General features: G+C 37.3%; 1 protein-coding gene across 8 annotated transcripts in view; it reads left to right on the forward strand.

Moving 5' to 3' along the window:
* The window catches only part of Nrg1 (neuregulin 1), a 986,545-nt gene that overhangs the window by 673,626 nt on the left and 289,723 nt on the right, over positions 1 to 23,196 (forward strand). The window lies entirely within an intron of this gene.

Here is a 23,196-nt window from a genome sequence, read left to right on the forward strand (position 1 = left end):
CTGCTGTCCTTCCACATCTGGGATAACTTTAACTCTTTAAGCCGATAGAAAAACTAGGAAAGCCTTAATGATATTGATTTACTTTTCCCTATTGTACTATTTTTCAGAGTATCTTCCCTTAAAATTCACAAAGAAATAATCAAAAATGTCATCTTTTTGAAGATGGCATTAAACATAATGGTTTCTTGCCCATACTTACTGCTCTTTCCAGTATTCTTTGGTCTTGATTATTCTCCTTGGGATACAGTCACTCAGACCATCTTCCTACCAATTTAGAAAATCTCACAGGGATGAAAAAGCTGCTTTTCCACTGACCAACATGCAGATCTTTATAGCAATGGAGCTCTGAGTGGGGTAGACTGCCAAGGGCAGCTCAGTGCCCACAACCTGGTCAATATGTCAGTCATTCTGTAGAATTCATTACATATAAGATTTGATTTTCTTGCATAGGTTCTTTGGGTGTACCCATGCATTGGTAGACCTGTTGTCAGTCTGTTTGACTATCTTGAATTTGATGGATCCTTTAGCAATAAAGGAAAAATCTGATGAGGTTGAATCACACTGTACGAGGCAAATCACAACTGTGGACAAATGATAAGATGGTTCTAACATGTGGGGTAAGGCAAGCTCTCTTTCAGCTGCCTATTGGGGAAAGATGCTCGACATCCAGGAAATGGAGAAATGTTGAATTAATTATGCTGGCTAACTTAGAAAAGCAATCTGAACAGAGGCAGTTTAAAGGATACAGTTGTTTTCTCCAAAGTGGCTGTTTCAGCTAGAGTAGGCTAGGCTAGATGGTTCAGTGATAACAAACTATCCCCAAATTTTGTCAGTTTACAACAACAGAAGTTTTTTTTTTTTAATCAGCATTACATGTTCAAAATATGCTTTGCTCCACATGGTATTGCATACAAGACCTACAGCATTAGAGGTGTTGCTCTTTTAATATTTGATATTGACCATGGCAAAGATGAGAACAAAGGTGAACCACAAGCTACATCTTCAGCTTGTACCTGGACACACAGGTCACTTCCACAGCCATCTTAGTGGCAGAACATGCAAATTTAAGTTTGGCTGGAATGTCCTGGGTAGGACAATTTTAGCCCCATGAGGGAAAGTAGACCTTGGTAAAAGAAAATAAAATACACCACTCCATTCAATCCCAGTATCATTGTTTTGTATTTGTGTGAATTTCTTTTTTCTTTTTTTCCTTATAGATCCCTTTTAAAACACCACCTTGAGCGAGGCACGGTGGCATATGCCTATAATCCCAGCAGTTTGGGAGGCTGAGACAGGAGGACTGCAAGTTCAAAGCCAGTCTTAGCAACAGCAAGGCACTAAGCAACTCAGTGAGATCCTGCCTCTAAATAAATAAAATACATTTTATATACAGAGATATGATAAACTGTGGTATAAAGGTATATTAAGAATTGTAATGCAAATAATAATAATAATAAGAGAGCTCATATAAAAAAATAAACAAATAAAATTAAAAAAAAATAAAATAAAATACAAAACAGGGCTGGGGATATGGCTCAGTGGTTGAGTGCCCCTGAGTTCAATCCCCAACACACATACACATACACACACTCACAAAACAACAACAACAACAAAAATCATGCTACTCTGGAAATAGTACCTGTGGAAATCACCTTTAGTAATTACAAATTAGGGTCTCATTGTTAGGATGTTGTTTAACCTTATTAGCAGATTTCAATCATAGATTTAAATGAAGACTCATTCTAGAGCTGTCATTACCCATAGAACTCCAGGTTTTGCTGTTTCAGGGAGCACACCATTTGCCAAAAGGAACAGAGTTCCTTTCTGATCAGTTAGCTGCTGGTTTCCTTTGACAAGTTACTAAAACTTGGTCCCAGGTATGGAGGTGCCACCACTCAGCAAGTTCCCAAAACCTGTGCTCCGGACAGAACTCTGGTAATCCTGTTGATTGCATCCCTCTCTGATGGAAACTCAGCTGTTATTTCAGCAGCAATGATGGGGTTATCCTGGACCTATTGACTTCTCTTGGAGATGCCTTTATGTTGGATCTGTCCTAGATTGACCAAATGGTCAAGACTTACAGAAATTTCTGCATACTGCTATACCAGAAAAAATATTCATTTTTGTTTCACTTGGGGGGATAGGACCTAACCATATTTAGTCCACTAGCAGAAAGCATGAATTAGTGGGAGCTCATGTAGTCCAACCCACATGTTAAGTTTTTCATAAATGAACACTAGCTGCATCAGTACCAATGTAGAGTCATATACAAATGGCACAGTAATGTTGGACCTTAGTAGTCAGTGGGTGAGAGTGAAATTAAAATGTAGTTTTTTTAACTAAACTAAAGGAGCAGGCTATATGTTTTATAATATGAATGGAGTTCATGATATACAAAGTATTTATCCAGAGTTTATCTGCTCTGTGTTTTATAGAATGTGGCACTTAAATGGAGCAATTTGGTCTAAAACAATAATGGCTTTCAGGCTTGCTGCAATTGACTGAAACGTGATGGTAAGTGTTTGGAGATTTGGGTTGTCTAGGAACAAGTCTTTACCTCACTATACATAGTCACAGCCTCCTTTTACCACTTTGGCCCAAACACTGTGAAGCCTCCTGCCCACTGGCAGTGCTTCCCCTGCCATATGCCCATTAGTAATACTAGTAACATACCTGGGCACGTTAGCAGTAACGTATGCAGATACGTATGTTTCTAATTACAGAGTCATTGTTAGAACATGACTTGGACTAGATACACAGTTGATAATCCAGGAAGAAATAATGCTTTGTTTTCCAACAGGAGAAAATAAGAGCTTCATTTTAATCCCTTTTTTCTCTCTTTTGTTTTTTTTTTCTTCTGATATCCATGGACAATATCATAACCCAGAAATATAAGAAGTCCTTGCAAATAATGTGACCATTTCTTCTCAAATATCAGGCATCCTACATCTATATCTGGTTTACTCTCTATCCACTTTCTCATTGCAATTCCACCTCCAGAATTCTGTGTTCTACCATTGTTCTTGGCTGAGACTATGTAAATATTTTAAGAAAAAAAATGTAAAATTAATTAAAATAATTTTAAATCCATATCTATATAGTATTTGTACATACTTCTTGCTTTTTCTAATCTTAATCTTGCAGTTCAAAAAGGGTTAAATATGGGTGTAAAGTGTATATATGGAAACTGAACACATTGTAGGTTCAAATGGGCCAAGAAGTTATTTGGTAAAATCAACCTAGTCCTGTTCTTGACTGTGCTATCATAATCTGCATTTTCAAATCTGCATGTCTCCAACCTTAGGACAGAGCTACTATTATTGTTGGTGGATTTTGCAACCTAATCTTGACTCATTCAGTGAAACACACAAAATCACCTAAGGCCAAATTCTCAGTCCACAGGAATTCCCTTTCCATTGCCCCTCATGGTTCTCCTGAGATTCTCCATTCCTTGAAGTTAGGATTATTTGGGTTAAGAAAGAGAATGCTAAAATATTTCCCTTGTGTCACCATGTTTAAGGAAGTAGAGAAATCTAGAACTGTCTCTGAGCAATAATTAATGTGTTCTGCTTTCTTCTAGAACAGGCCTACTGTCTTGTTTAACATAAATAGAGCCTGGACAAGGGGTGGGAGTCTACAGGCATGGAATGAGGTTAGAGATGAGCATGTGGAGAATCAAGTATCTTGATACTGGAACATTTCCATTCAAACTCAGGATTGAGCTACCTCCTAGTAATCTGAGTCTTTTTTATTGTACCTGACAACTTGTACATGTTTACATTCATCATTGAAAATGGTGACTATGGTTTTCATTTTGTTTAAATGATGAGTGAATGGCAAAGCAACTACAAAGAAGGTATTCATTTACTAGAGAATACTTCATTTGCTACTATAGATATGTATGATCTGATTGCACCTTTTATTGTGCTGCAATTTAATGTTTAGCATATTAGAAACATCTTTCCTAATATTAATTTAAACATCAGATAACATTCATTCATGGAGCACTGACTTTAAAGTAGGCACCAGGGATATGGAAATGAATAAGAAATAGTGCCTGTCTCTGAGTAGCTCATAGTCTAGAGATGACTCTGGGATAATTATAACTAGCATTCATTGAGTACCAGTTTCCTTTAATTCTGACTTGTTTAACATAGGTAGAGCCTGGACAAGGGGTGGGAGTCTTGTGAAGTGAATTTTGTCACACAAACATACATACCTACACGCACATGCACATAAATACACACACACCCAAATACACACACTTAGATAATAAATGCAAGGCTAAGTCAAATTTAGTAAATATTCCATGTTCACCAGATGAATGAGTTTCAGAGTTGAGATTTAAGCCTAAGCTCTTTCTAATTCTAGGGTTTATGCTGTGGCTTTTATTTTATAATGAGTGACTGTGTAATACATAAAGGCACTCAGGAAACCCAATTGCATGATGATCACAATACCTATGCCTACTGTAATGAGTGAAAATACATCAGGGCCCTAAGATAGGCTCCCAGCTTTCACTAGGATTCTGTCCTACTCCACTCTTGCTAATCAATAAGAACCCACAGTCCTGATCTGCATTTATCCTCAGGGTTACCAAGAACAACCCCCCCCCCATAGTCTATATATCCCTCTGCATTGTTGGTAACTTTCGCCACATTTACAAAAACTGTCACACCCTGCCCTAGTCCTCAAGAACAAAACTTCAAAGGAGAATTAATATTCCCAGAGTTTCTCATAAATACCTGCCTTCAAGATCAGTAACTGTCTTGGAAAGGGTGTCTTCATATACCCTCACCTATGCTTGTTTTATTTTTTATCTTCACGATACAAAATATTTTAACAATAATCAGAATTTATATTGATTACCTCTCCATCAACCCTATATTGTTTCATTTTTTTGATTTACAAAAAAAATGGGCTATGTGTCTGCTATGTCTTCCCATCTATTTTTGCTCTGATTATTGCTCTAAGTCTGTCTGAATATTTTCTGTGGGGTTAATGTTTGCCTTAGAGTAGTGTGAAGCAATTTAAGATGAAAGAAGTTACACCATGGATAGAAGGTGTTGCTTCGCAAATGAAGACATTACTATTTATTGACTTTGCGTTTCACCCTTCCCAGAGAAATTTGTGTTTTAATAGAAGATAAACAACCAAACTCAAGATAAAACCAGAAAATTTTTAATATGGACTAGTCCTCCTCAGTCAGCAGGTGGGAACAGTGTATATAATTTGTTCGGATATATGTATACAGGGAGAGTGGGATCCTTCAAATACACCTAGTATATCTTCCCTCATGCCATGACCCTAAGCCTAGCCCTATGAGAGTGATACAAAATTAGAGGATTCAAGGAGAAGCACAAAAATAGATGGACTATAGAGACAGCTAACTGTGCAACAAAAAGTGATTTAAGTTTATGTATATTTATGAACTCATTCAGTTCCCAATACCCTATAAAAAAGATATGATTAATTATTCCCATTTTATGAATAAGAAAATTGAACCTAAGACAGTTTAAGTAATTTGCCCAAAACCACAAGTTCAAAATAATTTAGATTTGATTTTTCATGTAAAGTCCATGCATTTCCATTTCAAAACACTGTATTTATTATCAAAACAGGGGGGGGGGGACTATCTAGCCTCCCTGGAATGACCCTAGATATTCTTGACAAATCGCAGCTAGAGAAAGAAGGAGTTTTTAAGTGGTAGTCAGATAAACAATGATTGAATTAAATTCCTCATTATAAGTCATCAAAGGGAAGAGGGAAGAGCAGGATGACTGGATTTGGGGGGAAGTATCTGTTCCATTTCTATTGATAGTGTACGCCAAGGCCTGCATTTCTGAGTGGACGTAGAGGGTGGGGCCAGGATAAGAGTCATGATGGCTCATGGACATATTGCCTGCCCCCAGAGCAGTATCGACATGGACAGCCACAGTTCTGGGTGGTGATAATTCCGGTGGGCTGGGTAAGAAATGCCCTGGCCCTGTTTCCTATCATCTTTAGCAGAGGACCAGGCAGCATGGCATCAGATGGAAGGAACAAGTGATGAGACAGGCGTCAGAAACATGTCAGAACGAAAGAGAAATCGGAATCTCTGGAGGAAGTTTCCACTCACTCCAAAAGTCTGCAATTACTAAAAGGTGATAGGGACCCAAAAGGGCAGGAGAGATATTATCAATGTAGGTCATTTTTTTTTTTTTTTGCTAGGCTTGTGGCAGAAAAATTAAGCATGTCCAGTAGCAGAGCTGTGGAAATTATTAGAAACTGAGCTAATCGCACACTTCTCAGTGTGTGTCTCAGGAAATGAGAAGGCACTTCTACCTTTCGGGCTTGTATGTTTTCCAATTTTTCTTGTTCAGGAAAGAATTCATTCTTTAAGCAATGTAACCTCCTGCTATGATTTCTCAACTCCACAAAGGAGAATAATTATAGATTATTAATGGACCAAAATAGAAAATGCTATGTGTAGCAGATAAGTGGGAAATGTTCTGTCTTGTAAACTGTATTGTTTTGGTTCCTGGCAACTCAGAGAACAGTGCTCACCTATGTGACTCTAAATGGATGATGGTAGATTACTTTTCTTTCCTACAGATGTAAATTTTCATTCTTGATAGCATTAAGACCATGGTTGGGAATGAGAACATTTTTTCATAGCACAAACTGGCTGGAGAATGTTTCAAAATGTTTCTCTAAGTAAAACTTAGACATAAAGTGGACCTTACATGTGGATCAGGCACTAATCTAAATATCTTATAAATACCATTCATTTGACAAATATTTCTTGAGCAGCCACCATGTGTCAGGCGGCAGGTTGGGGGCTAAAAACATTGTTCTGTCTCTTAATTTTACCGATTCCCCTGGGGGGGAAAAATGTAGGAATATCTCTATTTTACAAATGAAAAGAAGTGAGGTGTAGAGAAGTTAATTAACGTGCACACAGTCCTACAGTTAACATGTGACAGACTGGGGTGGAAGAACTTAGGGTCTCCTGACTTTCAGAACTTTTAAGGCTTCAAAAGCTTAGATCATGACCCATTCCTGGAGCCACAGGCTTCTGGATTGGGCCTCCCAGGTGCCCACACTCATTCTATTCTGTGTTCACCAATGACACTAAGCCCAGAGCCTCAGTTCCAGGTACTCGATGTTTTCCAAATTACCCCATTTGACACAATAATTTTCAAAAGGATAAGGCGGAGGTGATGGCTAGTAACCACGATCTCTTGGGTACATTATAACAATGGCCTTCTGGATACGTTATGCCTATTTTTTTTTAAGAGAGAGAGAGAGAGAGAGAGAGAGAGAATTTTTTAATATTTATATTTTAGTTTTCGGCGGACATAACATCTTTGTTTGTATGTGGTGCTGAGGATCGAACCCGGGCAGCACGCATGCCAGGCGAGCGCGCTACCGCTTGAGCCACATCCCCAGCCCCTATTTTTTTTCTAATTGTTAAAATTTGGGAGGGGTGAAGGCAGGTGACAGAAGGGCAAGTGGGAAAGCAGGCATCTCAGCAAATAACTCTTGAATCAGATCCTTTCCGGATTCACTTATGACTTTGGATCTGGGAACTGAGAGCATCTCAAGTCTGTCTGGTTTGCCTAGTGGTTGGCTGTGCCAGAGCATCTACCTATCACAGAGATGGTGGAGGGAATTTCTTCTCACTAACCAAAACACCTCTAGCCAAACTGAAGGAAAATAAAGCTCACCAATTTGGTAATAGCTCCAGTCAATGAGTTAATTGCTTTGTGTAGGGCCCCTGTTGAGGACATTTCCAGTTGACTAACCAAAACAAATCTCTGTTAGCCAGCAGAGTTAGAGAAGAGTATTTTGCATAATTGAGATATTTTGTGAAGGTCCCTTCTGCTATTGCTGGAGTGCTTGTGAGCTATTATAGTTGTGGTCATGCTGTTTGCTTGGTAGGTAATTCTATAAAAGTGTCTGGTTAATAGTCTACAAACCTCAGTCTTTTACATTTTTCATGCAAATTAAGAGGCCTCTTTCCCAAACATTTTCAGACAGTAATTTCTTTAATGTAAAAATATAAAATCAAGTGACTTCAAAGTTCTAAAGAATTAGATGTCAATAAAACTTACAATTTTTTAAATGATTCTGGATGCCCTCTAGTATATTTCAGGACATCCTAATGTAGTGAAATCCAGCTGCCATTGATTTTCATAGATACATGCCAGTACTGCTACACTATGATTCTCATTATTGAGGAAGTGTTTTTATTTTTCAAAATGAATACTTCTTTTATTAAGTTTATCCATCTATCATTTTCTATTCTTGAATTCTGGAATGAGTCCTAACCTTATACTATCACTAAGTGTGTATACTTTCATCTTATTCCTCAACCTTCACTTCTGAAGTTTTCAACAAATAATTTGTTTTTAAAAAAGGAATTAGAAGCTTAAGTTGCCTTTATAGTTACCAAGTGAACGTTCAAGTCCTCCAGCAATGTATAAAGTAGTATCCAGATATATGTTTTATTCTTACCTACTCCCATCTAATGTAAACATGAAATTCATCACTAAACAGGCATTCTTTCATGTACAGTTCAAGGTCATTTTACAGGTACAGCCATTGTCAACTGGGCTGCCACCATTCAGTCATGATGAAACTGTGTATTAGTGCTGGGTGAATAGTTACAGAACAGTGCACAAATATAGTACACGTCTTTACTTGGTGATTCTGAATTAATAGAGATTTTAGTTCTTGATAGCGTAGAGACAATGTATTAAAATATTTAAAGGTTTTAAAGGTAAAGTTGTCTGTGTAAGGGGCTGGGACTGTGTCACAGTGGTATCACACTTGCCTGACATGTGTGAGGCAATGGGTTCAATTCTCAGCACCACATATAATAAATAAATAATTTTAAAAAGGTCTATCAACAACCAAAAAGTCATTTTTTAAAAAGTTGTCTATGTAACACTGTACAAACCATACTTAAATGGCTGGATGTGGAAACATATACACACAGTATTAACAACAACAAAATCTCTGCTGTGTTATTGTACACTCAGCACTCAAATAAGCCCTCACAACTATGTCACATTTCAGACCCAGACAAGTAGCCAAAATGATTGGGACCATGTTCATACATGCATTCCTAATAGCATACTAGTGTACAAAGGTCAATGAGAGAGGTTTGGGTTAATTTTTTAGCCATTATCAGGGGATTTTCTACTTCCTAATCTCAGAATTTATCTAAATCTAGACTAGGAACTTCCTTTCTGGTGGGATCTTTCCCATAATTTTTACTGGTGCACTATAATCATTCATGATGGTGGGATTCATTGTCATATATGCATACATGCACATGACAAAACAGTATAATTTGATCATTATCATTCTCCAGAGTGTATTTTTGGGGTGTTGGCGGGGAGCAGTGGTACCGGAATTGAACTCAGGGGCCCTTAACCACTAAGCTACATCACCAGCACTTGTTTTTTGTTTGTTTGTTTGTTTGGTTTTTGTATTTTTATTTAGAGACAGAGTCTCACTGAGTTGCTTAGCGTTCCTGTTCCCTAAGGCTGACTTTGAATCTGCCATCCTCTTGCCTCAGTCTCCTGAGCCACTGGGATTGCTCATGCCCATTCATTGTTCATGAACTTGCTGGTTTTTGAAAGCCCTCCAGTTCCTGAACTTCTCCCAGCTCTTACTCTGAACTCATTGTCTGCGGAGTCACTCCATTGCCTCCTTCAGTGTTCTGTTGTCACTGCGCTTACCATATTACGTGGCGACAGTCTATTACTAGAAAAGGGTTCCTCTTTTCCTTATGCCTAGACTATTCACAGATTCACCTGAGTCCCCCCTACGCCCAGCACAGAGCCTAGCTTTCTAGTTACCACCAAAGAAATGCTTGTCGATGAACAAATAAGCTTTGGAGAATCCCAGAGTATTCTGCATTTGGCCAGATGTCTCCCTTCATTTCATCTGGTTGGTCTTCCCAGAGATGAGCATGAAGGCTATAAAATATCTTACTATACTGCATTGAGAACATGAAGTTGTAGTTTGGGGGTTCTTATCAATAAAGACTGTTCCTAAAGCTAAAATTCACAATTTTACTTACCAACATAATACTTTCCTTTTTTAATACTATCATTATGTTATTTGTGCTATTTTTAATAGAAAACATCTGATTGAAATGCATTTCTCTAGATATTTTTATTATACTTTTTGAGTTACATTTTTCTGAATATGTAATCCCTCCCAGGAAATAAGAGAGTTGTTTTGCTTTGTTTTGATACTGGGGATTAAACCCAGGAGCACGTAACCACTGAGATACACTCCTAGACCTATTTTTGTATTGTTTTTAGAGACAGAACTTAGCTAAGTTGCTTATGGCCTTGCTAAACTGCTGAGACTGGTTTGAACTCATGATCCTCCTGCCTCAGTTTCTTGAGCTGCTGGGATTATAGTCATACTCACCACACCTAGAAAGAGGTACTTCAAATAGTAACTTTTATACATACCAAATTGTTTATGAAAACTATAACTTAATATATCTAACCATAAGATCCTCTTTAAAAGTAATTTTTATCAAATTTAGGAGAAAATTGTAGATTCACATGCAGTTATAAAAAATAATGCAGAATACCTTTTACCCAGTTTCCTCTACTGGTAATATCTTGCTAGACTATTGCACAATAGCACAACCTTCACATTGACACAGTGAAGAAACAAGACAGTGCAATTACTATGAGGATTCCTCATGTTTGGCCCTTTTATAGCTACATTTATTTCTTCCCTATAGCCACTCCTTCCTTAAACCTAAGCAACTATTAATATTTTGTCATTTCAAAAATGTTATATAAATGGAACCAAAGAACATGTAACTTTTATATTGAACCTTTAGACTCACATAATTCTTTGGAGATGCTATACTTTGCATAATTCTTTAGAGTTTTATCTAGATTATGGTATATGTCAGTGGTTTGTTTCTTTTTATTGATGCATACTAGGGAATGTTTCACCATTCACACATTGAAGGATACAGGGATTGTTGCTATTTTGGGACTATTATAAATAAAAATTCATAAACATCCACGTTCAGATTTTTGTGTAAACATCAATTTCCGCTTCTCTGGGACAAATGTCAGAGTGTAAGTGCTGAATTCTGTAAAGTAGGTGCATGTTTAATGTTTTTAAAGAGACTCCCAAAATATTTTCCAAGATGACTATGCCATTTTACATTTCCACCAACAAAGTGACACTGAGCCAGTTTTGATGCATCTTCCCTAGCATTTGGTGCCATCACTATTTTGTATTGTAGCTATATAGATCTATAGTTATGCTTTATTGTTGTTCATTTTGCATTTCCTCAGTGGCTAATAATGGTGGACATCTTTTCACATGCCTATTTGCCCTCTGCAAATTCTCTCTAGTGAAATGTCTCTGTGACTTCTATTTTCTAATTGGATTATTTTTTGACTGATGAATTCTGTGAGTTTTTAATATATTCTTGATAGGAGTTATATGTTGGATATGTTTTACAAATACTTTTTCCCAGTCCACACTTGTCTGTTTCCTCTTTACTGTTTTTTGTTTTGTTTTGTTTTGTTTTAGAGAGCAAAAGGTTTTAATTTTGGCTAAGATAATTGTTTTTAGTTAGCTGGCAACCAGATACCTAAACCTTCTCCTGATAGAAAATTTTGTCTTAGATAATGTAAACTCATTTTATACATTCAGAAAATCATAAATCCATTCCATTAATGTCATATAAATTTAACCTTCCTAATGATAGTGTAAACAATCCTAAGTTATAAATTGGCTGAGTGTCCTTTTGGTTCAAATCTTAAGCTGTGTGTTCTTAGAGTACCATTTATTGAACACCTACTCTAAGCTGAGGAATGAAGCTCTTAATTTGTGGTTTCTTTGCTTCAGGGACTTACACTTTACTGAATTATACCTAAATTTTTACTTGGTAATTTCCTTCCAGGAAATTCATGACAGTGTTTTCTAAATCTTCACTACCTTTGGATGAAAAAGAGAGAAATTTTTAATTTCTTCTGTAATTATAAAATCTGAAGGAATAAAATAAAATAATTTGTATGTCCTCCACCAGACACAGTGAAAACATTCTCACAATCTTGACCTTGACCCTGTTTTGCAAAGCAGATTCTATTACTTTGAACATAAAAGAATGCTAAGTCCAAACCATATTAGGACTTAACAAAAAGTATCATTATAGAAAACTAGTTATAATATTAAAATTTAAAAGTGAATTTCCTCTGCTAAGTTATAATTATGTAAAAATTAAATCTGTCATTTGAGCCAAAATTAGCATCACCACTGAAAAATCAACAAGGTGACTTTTATAATGCAAGATTATCAGTAATTATTTCTGGTTTTGAATTTGACTAATATCCGGTTGTTTTTTTAAAAAAATTATTTTTGAACATTATTTTTGAAGATGTAAGTAAATTTGATAAGGCTTTACATGGCAGAGAAGAATAATTGATGACTAAGGGTGCCACAGGGTAACATATCATCATTGTTGTTTCCATGGTGATGAATTGTGACATCACAAAATCATTGTGTCTGTGACTCAATGAACCATTTAGATAGAGGTTAAAAAATAATAATAGCTCATCAAGATGTTAGCCATCTTTGCTTTACATAAGGTTATTAATTAAAATGAAGGGCTGGGTATTTCTCAGTGAGATTATATAAAGGTATCTTCAGACTTGCCTGAACATGACTATACTGGTTTTAAGTTGAGGTTTTTTGTTTTTTTTTTTAATAAAAAAAAAGCCAAAACATTTATAAACAGAAATTGCTTTAGAATTGTGTATTCATAAAAGAAGACTTTTCTTCTCACATTCTAAAAGGCACACTCATTAATCACAGTTAAATACAGGCACATTTTCATCAGTATACATACTCTTTTATTGGTTAATGGCTTGTTTTTCAGTTTTAAATACTGACACAGAACACGTAGAAAGAAAAGTGCTTGGTGCTCTCATGCTCAGAGATTTTTTTAAAAGAAATAGTTTCTGATTCAAAATTAGGCTCTTTCCCTGATAGTTTTAGTTGGTACACGCTTTAGGCTAGATTTCTATGACCCAACCAGATGCAAATGACTTGGCAGCCAGGGTGCCCTTTTGCTGTTTGTATCATCTCCGTGGCAGCAAACATCCAGGATGCTGGGAGCACATACCTGGATCTATGAGTCACTTATTTTATACACCTGGGAACTTGCAAACCTTTCTCTGACTCTTTGATACCAAAAGCAAGACAATTTTTTCTGCTTTCAAGGGTGGTCCAGGACCTCAGAGAGAAGCTATACTTTGGAGTCCCATGAGAGAATGTTCAAAGAGTCACCCTGACTTCTCAGCCAGAAACTAGGAATCTGATGTTAACAACAGGCTCCAAGGCCTAGCACAATGCAGAAGGCATCAATGACCTTGAGTTCCAGACTCAAGGTTTTACATGCTTATGGCCTTCAACTCTGAGACTTGATTTCCTCAAAAAAATGAAAAGACCTTAACTGGAGTGTCACTGGAAGAATTCAAAGTAAAATACATTTCATGTTCCTAGTTTAGCACTTGGTATAAAGTCAATACTAAATAAATGCTAGTTACATTTTCCCCTTGACAACAGATTTCAAAAAGACCCTATCCCATTGATGTTCTGCACAGACAAGGACTCATGCCCTATACTATCCCCTAAGCATATAGAAGGCAAATTCTCCATCATTTCCATCTCCCTGTCATCAAGGTGAACACACAGCTTTTCCTCATCTAGGGAAAAAAAAGGAGAAATAAAGTTACACAGAAATTAGAACTTCTGCTTGTCCCCATTCAGTACTGACCCTGCTCTATATAAATGCAAAAGACTCTTCCTTCCTCAGTCGTACCTGAGCCTAGACTCCAAGCACCGTGCTCATTATGAGTGAGAGGAAGTCAGATTCATTTTTCTTCTGCATTGTCCCTCTGGCTCTTTGGCACTTTCCACGTCCTCCTCATTTGGAAAGGATTCATCATTTTCTGTCTCACAAAGCAACTCTATTGTTGCTTATTTCCACTACAGGGAAAAGGTGAAGCACCTCAGTCAGGGCTAGAACAATGGAAGTCCCTGGAAGGAAAGGTTTGAAGTGAAACTCAAGTTGCTGCTGAGGTACTCCCAAATCCTATTGAATTACCCTTTAACATTTTTCTTTGTAAAAATGTTAAGACCCTCTTTGTTGCTTTTCCATAAAGCCTTGGATTAAGCCAAAAGGTTTATTACTTCACTATGTACAAAAAATAATGCACTTCATTGGGAAAAAAAGAGAGAGAGAAATAGAAACCAATCTACTGAAGAGCTGTCATTTATAACAGGTTCCATTGAATCAACTCTTTTTCAGAAGGCTGGCAAGCTAAATTTGAACTAGTCTAATCAAAGTAAAGGGTAGATTCCAACAAGGAAAAAAAATATGATCCTTCATATTCTAGGAAGCTTAGTAACTACTCAGTGGAGTATCATTGAACCCACCAACTGTGGATATAGCAGAAAGCAGAAATGCTACATGGCCCTGGTCTTTTGCCTTCTCAGTAAACCCTTGGCTCAACATTTACCAGATCATTCACATATCCATCTCTCATCCCTAGTGGTGATAAGGTTAGTCATGTACTTTCTGTAACCATAATGGACATAGATGTATAAGTAAAGGAATAATGGGATAGAGGGAGGAGTGGAGTCTTTCATTCAAAAGATGGAAGAGGATGGACCTGGCTAAGAAACACAGAACTTGAAGAAGGCATGAAGTTGAGAAAAGTGACAGTTACTGCAGAAAAATAAATCTCATCCTGCATTTGCTAGAAATAAATCTCATCCTGCATATGATAGAAAATCATGCCTTTCCAGAATGCATTTCTATTTTAAAAGTTTCTTAAATTTAAAGTGAGGGGAAACGTACCTATTCTGAAGACTTTTTCACAGAATAACTCCCTGGTGTGTTCCTGTCTTGGATAATTATCCATGGCACAATGTTTTCATGTTGTCTGAAGTCTGAGATGCACAATAAAACTTTCAAACATGTGCCCATATATGAATTACTTATTTGCATAGAATTCTGAAGATATAAAACAGTATCAATCAAGTCATTAGGCCAGTTGACTTGTTGATAAATTGACATGAGTCAGGCATTTTCCAAAGGGTGAACCCAAATTTGGGCAATCCTATACACTTTCATCATACTTTCCTGTTAGTTCCCCAGTGCTGTGATGAGGAAGATCAGTGTTTTCTTGCAAGTCTCACAATTGGTTGAAGGTAAAAAGGTTGCTTTTGACTATTGAAAATCCAGCAATAAAAATGAACACTTCTAACAAATGATACCACCTTTTTTAAAAGGTCATTTCTCCCTTGGAGACTATTCTAGCTCACCTCTAAAGTAGGAGGTGGAACTAACTCACCTCCAAGAAGCAAGATAGCTTTAAATGTCTAAGATTGATTTCCTCTTGGAGAAAGATCAAACAAAAGAAGTACTCTATAGCTGCTACCTTTACAGTGGGGTGATTCAAATGGAATTCCTGGTTGGAAGTAACCACCATAGGATGTTTGTTATAATAAAATATCAAGTTTGATCATCACCCAAAGATCACATCATAATAGCCAAAAACAAGGTTGGAAGAGGTAGGCACATCACCTGTCTGCAAATGAATCTCTCCTCACAGTCCTTCTGGTGCATTTCTTCATTTTGCAAGATTACTGAGCCACGTGATTTGTCTCATTCTGTTTATTCCACCTGGCAGGTGACATGTTTGCTTGAAATATGAAGTTCAGGCCCACACAGTGAACCACAGTGATACTGACCATTCTTCTCTCCCTTCCCACTTCTCTTCTTGAAATCATTACTTATACAGTTAGAATGGCTAAGGTTCGTCTTTATTTTCTTTCTATGACATCCAGAATTATCATCACAACAGAATTCATTGAAAGTGAAGCTATTTCACATGGATCCCTAATTTGAAGAAAATTTGACTCTAAAAACCCTGAGTGCAGACTCAGCCTCATGATATACGAAGCTATGTTCTTCTAGAAGACTGCATAGGTACTGCAGTTTCACCCCTGTAGGGATGTTGATGCAGATTTTTATTTCCATATCCACAGAATGGGGGCTTGAAAGGAAACCAAATCTCAGACTAATTTTTTAAATATCAAATTAAGCCTCAGTTTATTTATATTTTTGTTGAAAATATTAACAGATATTTACTGTGAACATATCAAATATGGGCACTGTCTGTGTCAGATAAAACATTTAAATCAAAATCTCTACACACTGATTCAGATCTGAAATGATATTTCATTCGGTAGCAGCTTTGTATCAGAAAAACCTATTCTCTGTTTTTCCTGTGTGGACATGATGTCTTCAGAAGCCACACAGTGATGGGTTTTCTTTTTCATTTTGCTTCAGGATTTGTATAGACAGGCAAGAGGCATTTTAGGGGAGATAGAGAAGTTTATAAAAAGACAGCTGTGCCAATGTTGGTAGCAGAAATGCAATCAAAAGTCAGGACTTCTCCACATCTGGACAGTTACATTTGTGTTTCCTCTTGGTTTACTAAACAAATAAACAAAACAAAACAAAAACCATTGATACTAAGTATGGAACCTCAGGTACGCTTTAAGACAGAGCTACATCCCCAGTCCTTTTTTAAAATTTTGAGACTGGGTCTATGTAAGTTGACAGACTGGCCTTCAAATGGTTTATTAAAATATTCAAGGAGATAAATGAATTAAAAGACTCAACAGATTTCTATTTTCCTGCCCATCTTCTCCACTTTGACCAGAAATGAGCCAGGTAGAAAGGTCAGACAAAATGAACCCAAGTTCTATACTGGGTTCGTATAGAGGCCTGGGGAAGAATTTGGTAAAAGGTTTTCCTAACTCATCTCCAAGGACACATAGTTCTCAAAATACTAAAAATAACTTTAATAAGTTTATTTTTATCCATATAATTCAGAGTAGGAACCCAAACATTCAAAAGGCTCTAGAAAATTACCAGAGTCAGAGAATGACTTTCTTGGTTTTAATGGGAAATGGTGTTATCTGTCCCTCTGAGACACTTTTACAAGATAACCATAAAGCCAATTACCATGGGGGAACATCATACATAGTTATAAAGAGGAAGTAGTAATCTGGGGATGCTAATGTACAAAAATAGAAATAGATACATCTATCTTATGTTTCATTCTGTATTCTCTTAACCATTTCCAATTTTCACTAAAAGGAAATAAAAAATTTAAGATGACAGTTGATACCATATAATTCAGCAATCACCCTACTGGGTAGATTCCCAAAGGAAAAGAAATTGGCATGTTGAAAAGACACCTGTACTCCATGTTTATCATAGCACTCTTCACAGTAGCCAGCATGCAAAATAAACCTAAATGTCCATCAACAGATGAATGGATAAAGAAAATGTGATATATATATATATATATATATATATATATATATATATATATATATATACACCCAACGGGATATTCTTCAACCATAAAAACATGAACTCTTGTATTTGCAACAACATAGATGAACATAGAGGACATTATGTTAAATGAAATAAATCAGGCACAAAAAAAAAGCAAAACTGCATGATCTCATTTGTCAGTAGAAACTAAGTTGATCTCATAGTATTTGAGAGCATTATAGTGGCTACCAAAAGCTAAGGAGAATAAGGGAAATGGGAGAGATGGATCAATGAGGACAATATTATTGCTTGATAGGTATCTGTAGTGCAGCAGGGTGAATATAATTAATAATAATGCCCTATGTATCTCAAAATAGCTAGAAGAAAGGAATTTGAATATACTCACCATAAAGAAATGATGAAAGTTGAAGATAATGATATGTTTCATTATCTCAAGTGCATCCATGAGTCAAAACATCACACTGTACCTCATAAATATGGACAGATATTATATGTCAATCAAAAATTATTATTATTTTTTTAAAAATAACATTTGGTGCTCACAATGGATTGTGAGATAAAATAATGGATGCCCTTCTTGTTGTAAATCCCAATGAAAACATTTCCAAAGTGTTAATCTCAGAGGTGGATATTTTTCTAGGTGATCATTAACATTAGTTTAAAGTTTAAATATTTAAACTTTTTAGATTATATTATTCAGGATTTTTCATTATGTATGTTCGATTCAGTTTTAATCTCTAATCATATTTTAACATGAAACAAAAATATTTGCTATCATAACATAGAAGCAATCATTAAATCATTGTTACATTTACTCATGTTACTAATATCTGGGTCTAAACTGGGGAAATAAATTCATTTTTATCAGTAACTTATGCTAGTGTGCACACCTGGATAAAAATCAGTGCACATGGAAACCACTAAGAGGATTTGAAAATTCCCTGCTCTAAACTTTTTGCCAGTGATAAATGTTGCCACATGCTTGAGATTTGGGTTTTTAGAGGATTTCTAACCAGGTTCTTTTATTTTATCAATAGTAATAAAATATCCAGAGCTTAAATTAGTGTAATCTCTCAAGATCTTGAATTTGACACTTCCATAATTTTTATGTAATAGTAGCTCCGGGGGATTGAAATTGCTCTTTTATCTGGCCTGAGTCTGAGAGGAGGATCCAAGGTCTCTGAGTTGTTTCATTTGATTTCTTTTTACCCCCTAAAGCACTGGAAATGGTTGCCCTGATGTGCTCCTAAGGCAACCGCAAGATGAGGCAAAACAGGATTGAGATGAAAACCAAGCTCACCCACATCCTACGTCAATTAGCTTTTTTTTTTTTTTTTGTAAACAAAGGGAGGAGGGAGGCTTGTAGCTTTTACTGGAGATGTTCCTGCGCACCTTCTACCCTCCCCCAGAGTTCTTTCCTGCCCTACAACCCACCACCCTTTACTCCCCAGCATAAGGGACAACAGAAAATGTTTTTCTAAATCCTCACTGTTTACTCTCCTCGGGCTTCATCTTAAAGGTCATCAACATATTGAATTATCTTGGAGGAATCTTCAGAATGTGTGTGTGTGTGTGTGTGTGTGTGTGTGTGTGTGTGTGTGTTTAGGAAGGGTGTTAGGAGTTGAGTCCTAGGGTGTTAGGAGTTGAGTCCTAGGGTGTTCACAGGTTGAAAGAGGAGTACGGAGGAAAGTGATGCTTAAAATTGTTCAAAGTGAATTTAATAGTTGATAGAACTAAAACGCAGAGAACTCTAGAGTTCTGTTGTCTCTCTAACTTGGAGAATGGGAGAAAGAGTCAGAGCAGGAAAACAATCCTAATTCCAAAAATTGCTGACACTTGCTTTTCACTTTACTGTAGGTATAAGGGTTTCTTTTGTTGTCCTTGTTGTTTTTAAGGTTTAAAAACAATGTTCATTGACAGTGGACAGCACAAGAAAATCCATTCACTCATTGGGTTTATCAAGCCCTATTACATGCCAGGCAAAGATGAGTAACATCTGTACTGATATTTACAGACTAACAGAAGACACACGAAAGCAAAGAGTGGAAATGTATTGTGGCAATAAATATGCGGATAAATAAATTGCTTTCGTGTCAAGCAAGGATATCTTAGTTAAATCTTAGAGACTTTGGAGGAAAAAGAAAAAGGAAAGGGAAGCCAGTACTTTGGAAACAAACAACTTGTGTGTTGTTCAAGTTATGGCAGAGGGCAGTGTATCTGGGGAAGGGCAGGTGGTTCAAAATGGCTGGCAAGGGAAGAGATGATCCGAGCCAAAGTAATTGCACTATGATTGAATTTTAGATATGATAATGTCTACAAGAATTCTGACAACATGAGGAGCAGGTGACTGTGATGGAGGGAACACAGAGTTGAGGTTTTCAGGGGACTCAGCAGGAATAGAATATTTTTTTTTAAAGAATTTAGCATGGAGTGGACACCAGACAAGATTATTTTACATATTTCAACTTCTATTTTCACTACAACTTTGTGAATGAAGGTTGATTTAGAAAATTAAATAGAGTCTTAATTCAATGAAGCTTAAGTGAAGAAGAGCAAGGAGGAATCTGCGATTTTGGCCTAGGGCTGTGTTCTGGAGGTGCCCCCACAGACAAAGGGAAGGCAGGGTAGGCCTGCTGGGCGTGATGCTTCTGCTCACTTCTCTGAGGACCTGCGCAAGTTCTGAACTAAAGAGAAGTTGGTTGGTGAGCCTAGCAGGCCGGAGTCCTCCCAGAACTCTCTAGAGAGGACTTCTAGGATTGGCCCTCAACCAGTTTTTAACAAAAATGGAAGACATTTTTCAAATGAACAAGATAAGCACATCTTTCTTGACCTTTTGTGTTATGATATCTCTTAGCACCATTCTGTATTGTGAGGTCTTCATGACTATAATTTTTTTTAGAGAGAGAGAGAGAGAAAAATTTTAATATTTATTTTTTCTTTTTTAGTTCTTGGCGGACACAAAATCTTTGTTTGTATGTGGCGCTGAGGATAGAACCCGGGCCGCAGGCATGCCAGGGGAGCACGCTACCGCTTGATCCACATCCCCAGCCCACTAAACTTCCCCAAAGCAGAATGACATGACAATGCGCGTGTGAACTCATGTTTGACTTTGTGACAGAAACCTCTTGTCTCTTCTCTGAAAGCTCACCATGGGAACAGTCCTTGGTTCCAGAACACCTTTCTTCTGCCCAGCATCCTGTCCTCCAGCCCAGCCACCAGAGTGTGGGCTCCACAGAGTGATCTACTTTCCTGTTGTTACCCTATGGCCAATTGGGCAACAAGGAAGGAAAAGAAAGCTCAAATCCAGCTCCACATCCTTCCCAGAACATGCACAAAGAAAAGCCCACCCCCACCTTTTTTCTGAGTCTTCCTTCTCTCTGCTGTAGTTGTGATTATAGTTCCTTTGTTCTATCCAGGGGTCTTTATTCCTCTAATAAAAGTCGATGTGTCCTCTGGTAACTGAGTTAGGAAATTTAGGGTACAACCACACCGGTCCTGTGCTTCTCGACCCTCAATGACTCTTTAGGCTCATTTGGCTGAACTTTTAGCTTTTGATCAGGATCATTGGAAACGCTTCTCAACATTCTCAATTCCAATTCTGACTTGTGTTTCACTTTACCTATTTGTGGAGTATAAATTTGGGGTGTTCACCTATCCGATTGACTTTTTTCTCACCAGATGGATTATCAAAAATAAGCACTTAATGGAGCACCTACCACCATAGTGATGATAAGACAATGTTTGCTTTAAATGAGCTCCTCACCTAGTTAGAGGGGTGACACACACAGGGAATGGAGAGTAAATGAAGCCTGGGTTGTGCTTGGGTCTGCAGCTCTGTACACTTGAAGGGGGAGTGTACAGAACTCACTGTGAGAAGGGGAGGCTGACACAGGAGGTGATATTGGAGTTGGACCTCAGGGGAAAGTAGTATTTCCTGAAATAGGAGAGGGAAAAGGAACCATATGAATATGGTTCAGGGCTGCAGAAGTCTTGGGTGCACAGATTGGAGGCTACAGGAAATGGGCCATGGCTACAGGAAATGGGCCATAGCTAAACCTTGAAAAATAGACTGGGAGCCAGGAGCAGTGACGCATGCCTGTAATCCCAGTGACTTGTTGAGATAAATAATTAGTGAAATAAATAAATATGGGGATATGGGGGGTGGGATTGTGACTCAGTAGTAGAATGCTTGCCTAGCATGTGTGAGGCGCTGGGTTTGATTGAAATAAATAAAAATAAAGGCCCATCGACAACTAAAAAAAATTGAAATTAAATGAATAAATAAATAAATAAATATGAAGAGAGAATAAAAAGAAGGAAGGGAGGGAAGGAGGGAAGGAGGGAGGGGGAAAAGATAGGTTGGAATTTTATATAGAAGTTTTTGTGTGTGTGCAATAGTGAGAATCTTTGAGTTCATTCATTTGGCCACATCCATTTGATGTTTCAAAAGATAAATCTGGTGAGAGAGAAAAAATGTAGACGATGCTGCTCTAATCTGTAAACTTCTCTCGGTCCAAGAGTAGAAAGTATCTGCCTCTTCTCTGAACGATATGTACTTAGGCTCTTTGAACTATGTAAGAATAAGAAATAAAGTGTTTGCTGTGATACAATATGTAAATAGATTTTCACCACTAATCCCTACTAATTTCCTTTTAATAAGACATTTCCCCCCAAATGGATGCCATCTGCATGGTATTTATTGGTTGAGACAATGAGGACAGTGGCCTGGGTTCTGTAAGCTACTCATTCAGTCTCCAAATACCATTCCTCTTTGATGTCCACTCTCATTAAGTAGAAAATTCCAGGAGGGACTAAGAGAATTAATCACCCAGATTCTTAATCTGTGATTAATCTTCCCATGACTCGGAAGTTTCCCGGGGTTCTAGGTCTTTCTTTGAAAATTTGGAATGTTTCTGGAAAGATAATTTGCATGATGCTTTTTCACTTGGAAACAATATTCTGGTCAACACAGAAAGGAAAAAAAAAAAATCGGAGGCGACACGTGTTTTTCTCCTTAATATGTTCTGTTTGGGATTAATGTCTTATTGATGAACTAAGCATTAGAGCTGAGTACACAGGAGCTATTGAAATGTTGTGTCATGTTCATTATTTCTCATTCTCAACATAAACGAGGGGTAAATCAACACATCAGGGGGTATATGCATTAGGGCCTCCCACATAAACTTCGCCTCTGTGTGCGTAAACATTTTCTTATTATCACAAATAATCAACAGGAGAATAGCAAATGCAAGTTTAGCTTTTCCCCAGAATGTTTATCACAGTTACTTTAAACTGTTTATAGGAAAGGGAGAACTATAAATGTCTTTCGGGAGGTGGGTAGGACCATATGGCTCAGAAGGCTTTTCTGTGATAAAATGTTTGGCTAAGTTTTAGGCAACACATGGTCCTTCCACAGCAATTATTTGTCTTTTCAAACATTGTTGTTGATGTTCAACTCCTGAAACAAATAATACCATCTTCAAACATTTATAATAACTTAAGAAACGAAGCTTGTTTTAGCACCGCCGGGCTCCAGCTGCACCCTAGCTGCCCATCCTCCGGTCAGCTGTGGCTCAGGCAGACCCAGCCTCTCCATCTACAGCTGACTGTGGTGTATGGTAACGGGCTCTGGTCTTCAAACCACCTACATGTTCTCTACAGTGAAGTTTTGCAAATTTAAATCTTCCCTAAGAAAATGACCTATATATCCAATGGCCTGGGTAGGAGTAAAATTTTGATGCATAAAGCAAGCTATGCCTTCAAAGTGTCTTACA

Source organism: Ictidomys tridecemlineatus, chromosome 14, assembly GCF_052094955.1.
Source record: "Ictidomys tridecemlineatus isolate mIctTri1 chromosome 14, mIctTri1.hap1, whole genome shotgun sequence".
Taxonomy (NCBI): Eukaryota; Metazoa; Chordata; class Mammalia; order Rodentia; family Sciuridae; genus Ictidomys; species Ictidomys tridecemlineatus.